General features: G+C 35.3%; 1 protein-coding gene across 1 annotated transcript in view; it reads left to right on the forward strand.

The window, feature by feature from the left end:
* LOC141338972 (lysine-specific demethylase 4B-like) overlaps positions 1 to 12537 on the forward strand; it is a 75904-nt gene that overhangs the window by 12984 nt on the left and 50383 nt on the right. The gene's annotated exons all lie outside the window — the stretch shown is intronic.

Here is a 12537-nt window from a genome sequence, read left to right on the forward strand (position 1 = left end):
TTTTTATTTGTCCTTTTTTCTTAATTTTTTCTTTTCATTTGTCCTTTTCAGTTGTTTTTTTTCTTTTTGTTTGTCCTTTTCATTTGTCCTTTTTTTACATTTTTCTTTTCGTTTCTCCTTTTTTCGTTTCTCCTTTTTGTTTGTTCTTTTTTGTCTGTCCTTTTTGTTTGCTCCATTCATTTGTCCTTTTTATTTGTTCTTACTTTTCATTTGTCCATTTAATTTTTTTCTTTTGTTTGTCCTTTTTATTTGTCCTTTTTGTTTGTTTTTCTTTTCGTTTGTAGTTTAGTTTTTTGTTTTTGTTTGTTCTTTTCATTTGTCCTTTGTTCTTTTTATTTGTTCTTTTCGTTTGTTTTTCTTTTCGTTTGTAGTTTAGTTTTTTTGTTTTTGTTTGTTCTTTTCATTTGTCCTTTGTTCTTTTTATTTGTTCTTTTCATTTTTTCTTTTCATTTGTCCCTTTTAATTGTCCTTTTCATTTGTTCTTCTTTGCTTGTATTTTTGTTTTTTGTTTGTCATTTTTATTTGTCCTTTTTTCTGTAAAATTTTTCTTTTCATTTGTCCTTTTTGTTTGTACTTTACATTTGTCCTTTTCAGTTGTTTTTTTTCTTTTTGTCCTTTTCATTTTTTTGTTCTTTTCATTTGTCCTTTTTTTACATTTTTCTTTTCGTTTCTCCTTTTTTTCGTTTCTCCTTTTTGTTTGTTCTTTTTTGTCTGTCCTTTTTGTTTGCTCCATTCATTTGTCCTTTTTATTTGTTCTTACTTTTCATTTGTCCATTTAATTTTTTTCTTTTGTTTGTCCTTTTTATTTGTCCTTTTCGTTTGTAGTTTAGTTTTTTTGTTTTTGTTTGTTCTTTTCATTTGTCCTTTGTTCTTTTCATTTGTTCTTTTCATTTTTTCTTTTCGTTTGTCCTTTTTGTTGGTCCTTTTCAATTGTTTTTTCTTTTCGTTTGTATTTTCTTTTTGTTTGTCCTTTTTTATTTGTCCTTTTTTGTTCTTTTCATTTTTTCTTTTTATTTGTCCTTTTCAATCGTTTTTTTCTTTTCGTTTGTAGTTTCATTTGTTTGTTTTCTTTTTGTTTGTCCTTTTCATTTCTTTTTTGTTCTTTTCATTTGTCCTTTCCTAACATTTTTCTTTTCGTTTCTCCTTTTTTTGTTCTTTCTTTTTGTCTGTCCTTTTTGTTTGTTTTTTCTTTTCATTTGTCCTTTTTATTAGGGCCCGAGCCCAAAAGGGCGAAGGCCCTATTGTTCTTCTAAGGGTTATTAGGGCCCGAGCACCGATGGTGTGAGGACCCTATTGAATCTGCTCCGTTTATTATTATTAGGGCCCGAGCACCGATGGTGTGAGGACCCTATTGGATCTGCTCCGTTTCTTATTATTAGGGCCCGAGCCCAAAAGGGCGAAGGCCCTATTGTTCTTCTAAGGATTCTTATTTTTTTTTTTTTTTTTATTTTTTTTCAACCGTTGGGGCACTTTTGGGGGCCTTAACATACTCAAAAACTCTTGAAAATTTGCACACACGTCGGAATCTGCCGTCGTCCGGACGCCACAGAGGCTGGGACCCGGGCGTGGTTCAGGGCCTCTACAGCGCCCCCTGGAACACAGTTTGAAAACTTGATGTACTGCGCACACATACTTGCGCGTATTGATATGAAACTCGGTACACATATAGAACTCATCGAGCTGAACAACTTTTGTACTCTATGTCATGGGCTCCACGCAACAGGAAGTGAGATATTTAGGGCTGTTTAAAAAGCGCATGCTCTGGAATTTAACGTACTCCTCCCAGGAATTCCATGGGATTGTCACCAAACTCGGTCAGCATGATCTCAAGACATTGGGGACGCTAAATTGCGAGGAGATTTTTGATATCTCGAACGGTTTGGCCGTGGCAAGGCGACAAAGTTATGGCGAGAAATGAGAAACAGGAAGTGTCTAATAACTGTTGCACACATTGCCTGATTCTGATGAAACTTCACCAGTTTGTTCCTTGTATGATGCCGATTCCATAAATGTGACTATTATGAGTCAAAGTTATAGCGCCACCAACTGGCAGCAGGAAACGTGTCATTTTCAAAATGCTTTGAAATCAGCCTCTTAATTTTACTCGATTTTCTTTAAACTTCATCAAAATCATGTCAAAACACGGCCGATAAGAATATGTAAAGGGGTCGAAGATAAATCAAATGCTGTTGCCATGGCAACGTGTCAAACTTTAAAATTACATTCCTGTCTTTTCGAGGCAGATAACATGCTTAGAATTTCATGAAACTCAACACACACATCAATATTAATGATAGTTAGACACTGGCAAAAGGTCATAAATGGGCGTGGAGCAGGCACTCTATAGCGCCATCTTTTGACAAAAGTTGGGGGGTTAGTTTTTCCTACAGTCACCAAACTCTGTACTTATATTGTTCTCATCAATCTGGACAACTTTCTAAATCAAACTCATTAGCTAAGACCAACAGAAAGCCGGCTATTTTGATTTTAAGGTGGATTTTTTGAAAAATCAGGTAGTAAACAAATTCACACTACTCCTAAGAACAACCAGCTATTCACACCAAACTTTTTTAACATGAAGAGAAGATTCTGAAGATGTTAAATTGCGAGCGGATTTTGGATATCTCGAACGGTGTTGACGTGGTGATTTTTTAAAGATGTAGTAAAAAACATAACCCTAATTTTTTATATCTTTAAAGTGCAGCATCCAAACTCTTTAAAACTTTTTTCACACAGAGATCTAATCATTCTGAGCAAGTGCTGGAAATATAAATTTTATACAAGCTTCAATGAATTAAAGAAAATTAAAAAAATAACTCAGAAACCTGCTGTCACTCTGGTGAATGTCTCTACAGTATGTGTGTGCGTTCAGTCAGGCACAGAGAAGCTCATTATTGCAGGGGGGAGGGGTGAGAGGCAGAGAGGGTGACAGAGTAGAGAGCCATCCTACAGACCATCTTTGAACAAAAAATGCACATATGTATTGTAATTACATAAATATGTCTGATCTTTGAGAGTCTGATATTTTGAGAAAATATAAAGGGTCACTAAGTCTTTCATTGTTCGTATTTTGCAGTTGTTGTTTTTTATTTATTTTTTACTTAACTGTACCGTGAACTTGTCCTATTCAGTCACATAGCAAAAGATTAAAAAAAATACAACTTTTTAGCATGATCAATTTATCTTCATTGATATACAATATTTACATAGTGTTATTTATTGAATATAAAATAATAATAATAAAAAATTAAGACAAACTTTGACAACAAAACAAACGTTACTGTTATCTCTTCAAAACATCTGAAAACCATAATTTTAAGATCAGTTATATATATATATGTATCACCCCGTTAAAATACTCAACTTGATTTTTAAAGATATTTTGAAAGAATGAAGCGTTTATAGAGCACTTTATTGTGTATTGCTGTACACCCACATGAACTGTGTTCATGTTCATGTTAATACACAGTACATAAACTTTATATGAATACTTCTTTTAGCTTAATATTAATTAACATTAATAAATGCTATTTATTTATTGGTCATGTTAACTAATATAGTTAATTTTAACAAATGAAACTGGATGGCAACATTTTATATTTTGTGTGTATGTGTCTGTGTGTTGATTTTAAAGTCTAACCCTTTCAATTCTGTAAACTTAAAATCCAAACTAGCAGAGGGTTACTGTGAATGCATGTGCCAACTGGGCACCGTCTTCCTTATTGGTTCTTAGTTATGTAGCACTTAAGAGTGATGTCTTATAACAGGAGTCACCAGCAAAGCAATATCCACACAAAAATTGTACAGATAGGTAACAATGACATTTAAGCAGAAGTGGTGGATGTAAAGGAAGCAATAATAACATTTTGCTATCATCATGAATCATGTTCTTATCATCATTTGTAGCATATTGGTTCACAGTTGGCATTTATCTGAAGTCCTTGCATTGATTGCATTTAGTTAAATCAACATTATATTTGGTCAGTCTGATCTTGAAGCCTTAGAGATGTTAAATTGTGAAGATCTTGAGTTTTCATTAAAGGGCATGTCCGTGGTGGCCTGACAAAGTTTGATGTTTCTGCATAGACATAGAAGTGGTTATAACTTAGCCTGAAAATGTCTGATCTGCCACAAAATTCACAGGTTTGGTAAGAGTCCTGGCCTGAAGACACCTAAAGACCAATATTCAGATATTATCATAGCGCCACCTGTTGGCAGCAGGATATCTCATATATTTCACTAACTCAAACATGCCAAGGTCAATCTGCACCAAACTTCATATGTTTGATAATAGTGCTGGCCTGAACACATCTACATGCCAATAATCAGTTATAGGCATAGCGCCACCATCTGGCAGCGGCAAGTTTGGCACATTTAAGTGACTTTGACATATTTCTCCTACATTTACTGTATTAAAAGCATACTGCCCACCGTTTGCTGTTTTCCTGAAGCCACCGGTCGGCGGTGAGCCCGGGTGCGAGGGCCCGTTCATCGCTGCTCGCAGCTTTAATTATTATTCTTCTTCTCCGGAATGAATCGCATTTTTGAGGGCCTAAACATACCCGAAAACTCATGAAACTTTGCACACACATCAAACCTGGCGAAAATGGACGTCTGATATGGGGTTCAGAGATGGGTGTGTCAAAATGGCTCGATAGCGCCACCTTTACACGTTCCGCGGTGTGCGCTTTCAGTTGTGATTCACGTACATGCACGAAAATCGGTACACACATGTAACTCACCAATACCTACAAAAAAGCCTCTTGGAGCAAAATTTGACACCCAACAGGAAGTCGGTTATTTTTAATTTTCTCAGCAAATTTTGTGTCATTTTTGCCATTTTCAGGCGTCATACTTGAACGAACTCCTCCTAGAGATTTATTCGGATCAACGCCAAATTTGCTGAGTCTAATCTAAAGCCCTTTGTGACGTTAAATTGCGAAGATCTAGAGTTTTCATCAGAGGGCGTGTCCGTGGCGGCCTCGCAAATTTCGATGCTTCGCCATGAAAAAGGAAGTTGCTATAACTCAGGCATAAAATGCCCGATCTGCCCCAAACTTCACATGTGTGATAACACTCCTGACCTGAAGACATCTACATGCCCATATTCAGTTTTACTCATAGCGCCACCTGCAGGCACCAGGAAGTGACATGCTGTACTCTGCAACAAATTCCTCCTGGAGATTTAATCAGATCAACACCAAAATCGGTCAGTCTAATAAAAAGGCTTTAGCGATGTTAAATTGCGAAGATCTTGAGTTTTCGTTGAAGGGCGTGTCCGTGGCGGCCTGGCAAATTTCGTGGTCTCTCCATGGATATAAATCTTGTTATAACTCAGCCATAAAATGTCCGATTTGCCTCAAACTTCACATGTTCGATAAGAGTCCTGGCCTGAACCAATCTGAAGGCCTATATTCTATTATAATCACAGCGCCACCTGTTGGCAACAGGAAATGACTTGTACCAAACTCCTCCTAGAGATTTAATGATATTAACATTATATTTGGTCAGTCTGATCTCGAGGCCTTAGAGATGTTAAATTGTGAAGATCTTGAGTTTTCGTTAAAGGGCGTGTCCATGGTGGCCTGACAAAGTTTGATGTTTCGCCATGGACATAAAAGTTGTTATAACTCAGCCATAAAATGTCCGATCTGCCTCAAACTTCACATGTTTGGTAAGAGTCCTGGCCTGAAGACATCTAAAGGCCAATATACAGATATTATTATAGCGCCACCTATTGGCAGCAGGATATATCATATCTTGCACTAACTCAAACATACCAAAGTCAATCTGCACCAAACTTCATATGTTTGATGAAAGTGGTGGCCTGAACACATCTACATGCCAATAATCAGTTATATGCATAGCGCCACCAGCTGGCAGCAGGAAATTTGGCACATTTAAGTGACTTTGACATATTTCTCCTATTTTTACTGTATTAAAAGCATACTACCCACCATTTGCTGTTTTCCTAAAGCCACCGGTCGGCGGTGAGCCCGGGTGCGAGGGCCCGTTCATCGCTGCTTGCAGCTTTAATTATTATTATTATTATTATTATTATTATTCTTATCCGGAATGAATCGCATTTTTGAGGGCCTAAACATACCCGAAAACTAACGAAACTTTGCACACACATCAGACCTGGCGAAAATGGACGTTTGATATGGGTTGCAGAAGTGGGTGTGGCAAAATGGCTCAATAGCGCCACCTTTACACGTTCCGCGGTGTGCGCATTCAGCTGTGATTATCGTACATGCACAAAAATCGGTACACACATGTAACACACCAATACCTATAAAAAAGCCTCTTGAGATAAAATCCGAAACCCAACAGGAAGTCGGTTATTATTAATTTACTCAGCAAAATTTGTGTCATTTTTGCCATTTTCAGGTGTCATACTTGAACGAACTCCTCCTAGAGATTTATTCCGATCAACACCAAATTTGGTGAGTCTAATCTAAAGCCCTTTGTGACGTTAAATTGCGAAGATCTAGAGTTTTCATCGGAGGGCGTGTCCGTGGCGGCCTCGCAAATTTCGATGTTTCGCCATGAAAAAGGAAGTTGCTATAACTTAGGCATAAAATGTCCAATCTGTCCCAAACTTCACATGTGTGATAACACTCCTGACCTGAAGACATCTACATGCCCATATTCAGTTTTAGTCATAGCGCCACCTGCTGGCAACAGGAAGTGTCATGTTGTACTCTGCAACAAACTCCTCCTAGAAATTTATACAGATCAACACCAAAATCGGTCAGTCTAATATAAAGGCTTTAGTGATGTTAAATTGCGAAGATCTTGAGTTTTCGTTGAAGGGCGTGTCCGTGGCGGCCTGACAAATTTCGAGTTCTCGCCATGGATATAAAACTTGTTATAACTCAGCCATAAAATGTCCAATAAGCCTCAAACTTCACATATTCGATAAGAGTCCTGGCCTGAACACATCTGAAGGCCAATATTCTATTATAATCACAGCGCCACCTGTTGGCAACAGGAAATGACTTGTATCAAACTCCTCCTAGAGATTTAATGATATCAACATTATATTTGGTCAGTCTGATCTAGAGGCCTTAGAGATGTTAAATTGCGAAGATCTTGAGTTTTCGTCAAAGGGCGTGTCCGTGGTGGCCTGACAAAATTTGACGTTTCGCCATGGACATAGAAGTTGTTATAACTCAGCCATAAAATATCCGATCTGCCTCAAACTTCACAGGTTTGGTAAGAGTCCTGGCCTGAAGACATCTAAAGGCCAATATTCAAATATTATCATAGCGCCACCTGTTGGCAGCAGGATATATCATATCTTTCACTAACTCAAACATACCAAGGTCGATCTGCACCAAACGTCATATGTTTGATGAAAGTGCTGGCCTGAACACATCTACATGCCAATAATCAGTTATAGGCATAGCGCCACCAGCTGGCAGCAGAAAGTTTGGCACATTTAAGTGACTTTGATCTATTTTTCCTACATTTACTGTATTAAAAGCATACTGCCCACCGTTTGATGTTTTCCTAAAGCCACCGGTCGGCGGTGAGCCCGGGTGCGAGGGCCCGTTCATCGCTGCTTGCAGCTTTAATTATTTTTATTTTTTTTTTTTTTTTTTTTTTTTTTTTTTTTTTCAACCTTCCGGGCACTTTTGGGGGCCTTAACATACTCAAAAACTCTTGAAAATTTGCACACCCGTCGGAATCTGCGGCCATCAGGACGCCAAAGAGGCTGGGACCCGGGCGTGGTTCAGGGCCTCTACAGCGCCCCCTGGAACACAGTTTGAAAACTTGATGTACTGCGCACACATACTTGCATGTATTGATATGAAACTCGGTACACATATAGATCTCACTGAGCCAAACAACTTTTGTACTCTATGTCACGGGCTCCACGCAACAGGAAGTGAGATATTTAGGGCTGTTTAAAAAGCGCATGCTCTGGAATTTAACGTACTCCTCCCAGGAATTCCATGGGATTGTCACCAAACTCGGTCAGCATGATCTCAAGACATTGGGGACGCTAAATTGCGAGGAGATTTTTGATATCTCGAACGGTTTGGCCGTGGCAAGGCGACAAAGTTATGGCGAGAAATGAGAAACAGGAAGTGTCTAATAACTGTTGACCACATTGCCTGATTCTGATGAAACTTCACCAGTTTGTTCGTTGTATGATGCCGATTCCATAAATGTGACTATTATGAGTCAAAGTTATAGCGCCACCAACTGGCAGCAGGAAGTGTGTCATTTTCAAAATGCTTTGATATCAGCCTCTTAATTTTACTCGATTTTCTTTAAACTTCATCAAAATCATGTCAAAACACGGCCGATAAGAATATGTAAAGGGGTCGATGATAAATCGAATGCTGTTGCCATGGCAACATGTCAAACTTTAAAATTAGATTCCTGTCTTTTCGAGGCAGTTAACATGCTTAGAATTTCATGAAACTCAACACACACATCAATATTTATGATAGTTAGACACTGGCAAAAGGTCATAAATGGGCGTGGAGCAGGCACTCTATAGCGCCATCTTTTGACAAAAGTTGGGGGGTTAGTTTTTCCTACAGTCACTAAACTCTGTACATATATTAATCTCATCAATTTGGACAACTTTCTAAATCAAACTCATTAGCTAAGACCAACAAGAAGGCCGGCTATTTTGATTTGAATGTGGATTTTTGGAAAAATCAGGCTGTAAACAAATGCACACTACTTCTAAGAACAACCAGCTGTTCACACCAAACTTTTTTAACATGAAGAGAATATTCTGAAGATGTTAAATTGCGAGCGGATTTTGGATATCTTGAACGGTGTGGACGTGGTGATTTTTTAAAGATATAGTAAAAAATATTTTTATATCTTTAAAGTGCAGCATCCAAACTCTTTAAAACTTTTTTCACACATAGATCTAATCATTCTGAGCAAGTGCTGGAAATAAAAAATGTATACAAGCTTCTATGAATTAAAGAAAATTTAAAAAAAGAACTCAGAAACCTGCTGTCACTCTGGTGAATGTCTCTACTGTATGTATGTGCGTTCAGTCAGGCACAGAGAAGCTCATTATTGCAGGGGGGAGGGGTGAGAGGCAGAGAGGGTGACAGAGTAGAGAGCCATCCTACAGACCATCTTTGAACAAAATGCACATACTGTATGTAGTGTAATTACATAAATATGTCTGATCTTTGAGAGTCTGATATTTTGAGAAAATATAAAGGGTCACTAAGTCTTTCATTGTTCATTTTTTGCAGTTGTTGTTTTTTATTTATTTTTTACTTAACTGTACCATGAACTTGTCCTATTCAGTCACATAGCAAAAGATTTTAAAAAATACAACTTTTTAGCATGATCAATTTATCTTCATTGATAGACAATATTTACATAGTGTTATTTATTGAATATAAAATCATAATAATAAAAAATTAAGACAAACTTTGACAACAAAACAAACGTTACTGTTATCTCTTCAAAACATCTGAAAACCATAATTTTAAGATCAGTTATATATATGTATCACCCCGTTAAAATACTCAACTTGATTTTTAAAGATATTTTGAAAGAATGAAGCGTTTATAGAGCACTTTATTGTGTATTGCTGTACACCCACATGAACTGTGTTCATGTTCATGTTAATTCACAGTACATAAACTTTATATGAATACTTTTTTTAGCTTAATATTAATTAACATTAATAAATGCTATTTATTTATTGGTCATGTTAACTGATATAGTTAATTTTAACAAATGAAACTGGATGGCAACATTTTATATTTTGTGTGTATGTGTCTGTGTGTTGATTTTAAAGTGTAACCCTTTCAATTCTGTAAACTTAAAATCCAAACTAGCAGATGGTTACTGTGAATGCATGTGCCAACTGGGCACCGTCTTCCTTATCGATTCTTAGTTATGACAACAATTGATTTTATACAAAAATATATTATACAAAAATTTTACAGATAGGTAGGTAACAATGACATTTAAGCAGAAGTGGTGGATATAAAGGAAGCAATAATAACATTTTGCTATCATCATGAATTACATGTTCTTATTTGTAGCATACTGGTTCACAGTTGGCATCTATCTGAAGTCCTTGCATTGATTGCATTTAATTAAATCAACATTATATTTGGTCAGTCTGATCTTGAGGCCTTAGAGATGTTAAATTGTGAAGATCTTGAGTTTTCATTAAAGGGCATGTCCGTGGTGGCCTGACAAAGTTTGATGTTTCTGCATAGACATAGAAGTGGTTATAACTTAGCCTGAAAATGTCTGATCTGCCACAAAATTCACAGGTTTGGTAAGAGTCCTGGCCTGAAGACACCTAAAGACCAATATTCAGATATTATCATAGCGCCACCTGTTGGCAGCAGGATATCTCATATATTTCACTAACTCAAACATACCAAGGTCAATCTGCACCAAACTTCATATGTTTGATAATAGTGCTGGCCTGAACACATCTACATGTCAATAATCAGTTATAGGCATAGCGCCACCAGCTGGCAGCAGCAATTTTGGCACATTTAAATGACTTATGACATATTTTTTCTATATTTACTGTATTAAAAGCATACTGCCCACCGATTGCTGTTTTCCTGAAGCCACCGGTCGGCGGTGAGCCCGGGTGCGAGGGCCCGTTCATCGCTGCTCGCAGCTTTAATTTGTCCTTTTTATTCGTCCTTTTCGTTTTTTTCTTTTAGTTTGTAGTTTAGTTTTTTGTTTTTGTTTGTTCTTTTCATTTTTTCTTTTTCTTTTTTCTTTTCGTTTGTCCTTTTCAATTGTTTTTTCGTTTTGTTTGTTTTTTCTTTGTTTATCCTTTTCATTTCTTTTTTGTTCTTTTCGTTTGTCCTTTCGTTACATTTTTCTTTTCGTTACTCCTTTTTGTTTGTTCTTTCTTTTTGTCTGTCTTTTGTTTGTTTTTTCTTTTCATTTGTCCTTTTTAGTCGTCCTTTTCGTTTGTTTTTCTTTTAGTTTGTAGTTTAGTTTTTTTGTTTTTGTTTGTTCTTTTCATTTGTCCTTTGTTCTTTTCATTTGTTCTTTTCATTTTTTTCTTTTCGTTTGTCCTTTTGGTCCTTTTCAATTGTTTTTTCTTTTCGTTTGTATTTTCTTTTTGTTTGTCCTTTTCATTTTTCATTTTTTGTTATTTTCATTTTTTCTTTTCGTTTGTCCTTTTTTATTTGTCCTTTTTTGTTCTTTTCATTTTTTCTTTTTGTTTGTCCTTTTTATTTGTCCTTTTCAATCGTTTTTTTCTTTTCATTTGTAGTTTAATTTGTTTGTTTTCTTTTTGTTTGTCCTTTTCATTTCTTTTTTGTTCTTTTCATTTGTCCTTTCCTAACATTTCTTTTCGTTTCTCCTTTTTGTTTGTTCTTTCTTTTTGTCTGTCCTTTTTGTTTGTTTTTTCTTTTCATTTGTCCTTTTTATTCGTCCTTTTCGTTTGTTTTTCTTTTAGTTTGTAGTTTAGTTTTTTGTTTTTGTTTGTTTTCATTTTTTCTTTTCGCTTGTCCTTTTCAATTGTTTTTTTTTCGTTTTGTTTGTTTTCTTCTTTGTTTATTCTTTTCATTTGTTTTTTGTTCTTTTCGTTTGTCCTTTCGTTACATTTTTTTTTTCGTTTCTCCTTTTTTTCCCACTTGTCCTGTATGTTTGTTCTTTTTGTCTGTTGTTTTTTTATTTTCGTTTGTCCTTTTCATTTATCCTTTTTGTTTTTCCTTCATTTGTCCTTTTTTGTAATTTTCATTTGTTTTTTCTTTTATTTATCCTTTACATGTTGTTTCTTTTTGTTTTTCCTTTTCATTTGTCCTTTTTTGTTTGTTCTTTTCGTTTAGTCTTTTTTGCTTATTCTATGTTTGTCCTTTTTGTTTTTTCTTTTTTTAAATGTCCTTAAATTTGTTCTTTTCATTTGTTCTTTCTTTTCTTTGTCCTTTTCAATTGTTTTTTCGTTTTGTTTGTTTTTTCTTTGTTTATCCTTTTCATTTCTTTTTTGTTCTTTTCGTTTGTCCTTTCGTTACATTTTTCTTTTTGTTACTCCTTTTTGTTTGTTCTTTCTTTTTGTCTGTCTTTTGTTTGTTTTTTCTTTTCATTTGTCCTTTTTATTCGTCCTTTTCGTTTGTTTTTCTTTTAGTTTGTAGTTTAGTTTTTTTGTTTTTGTTTGTTCTTTTCATTTGTCCTTTGTTCTTTTCATTTGTTCTTTTCATTTTTTCTTTTCGTTTGTCCTTTTTGTTGGTCCTTTTCAATTGTTTTTTCTTTTCGTTTGTATTTTCTTTTTGTTTGTCCTTTTCATTTTTCATTTTTTGTTATTTTCATTTTTTCTTTTCGTTTGTCCTTTTTTATTTGTCCTTTTTTGTTCTTTTCATTTTTTCTTTTTGTTTGTCCTTTTTATTTGTCCTTTTCAATCGTTTTTTTCTTTTCATTTGTAGTTTAATTTGTTTGTTTTCTTTTTGTTTGTCCTTTTCATTTCTTTTTTGTTCTTTTCATTTGTCCTTTCCTAACATTTCTTTTCGTTTCTCCTTTTTGTTTGTTCTTTCTTTTTGTCTGTCCTTTTTGTTTGTTTTT

The sequence above is a fragment of the Garra rufa genome, chromosome 7, assembly GCF_049309525.1.
Source record: "Garra rufa chromosome 7, GarRuf1.0, whole genome shotgun sequence".
Lineage (NCBI taxonomy): Eukaryota > Metazoa > Chordata > Actinopteri > Cypriniformes > Cyprinidae > Garra > Garra rufa.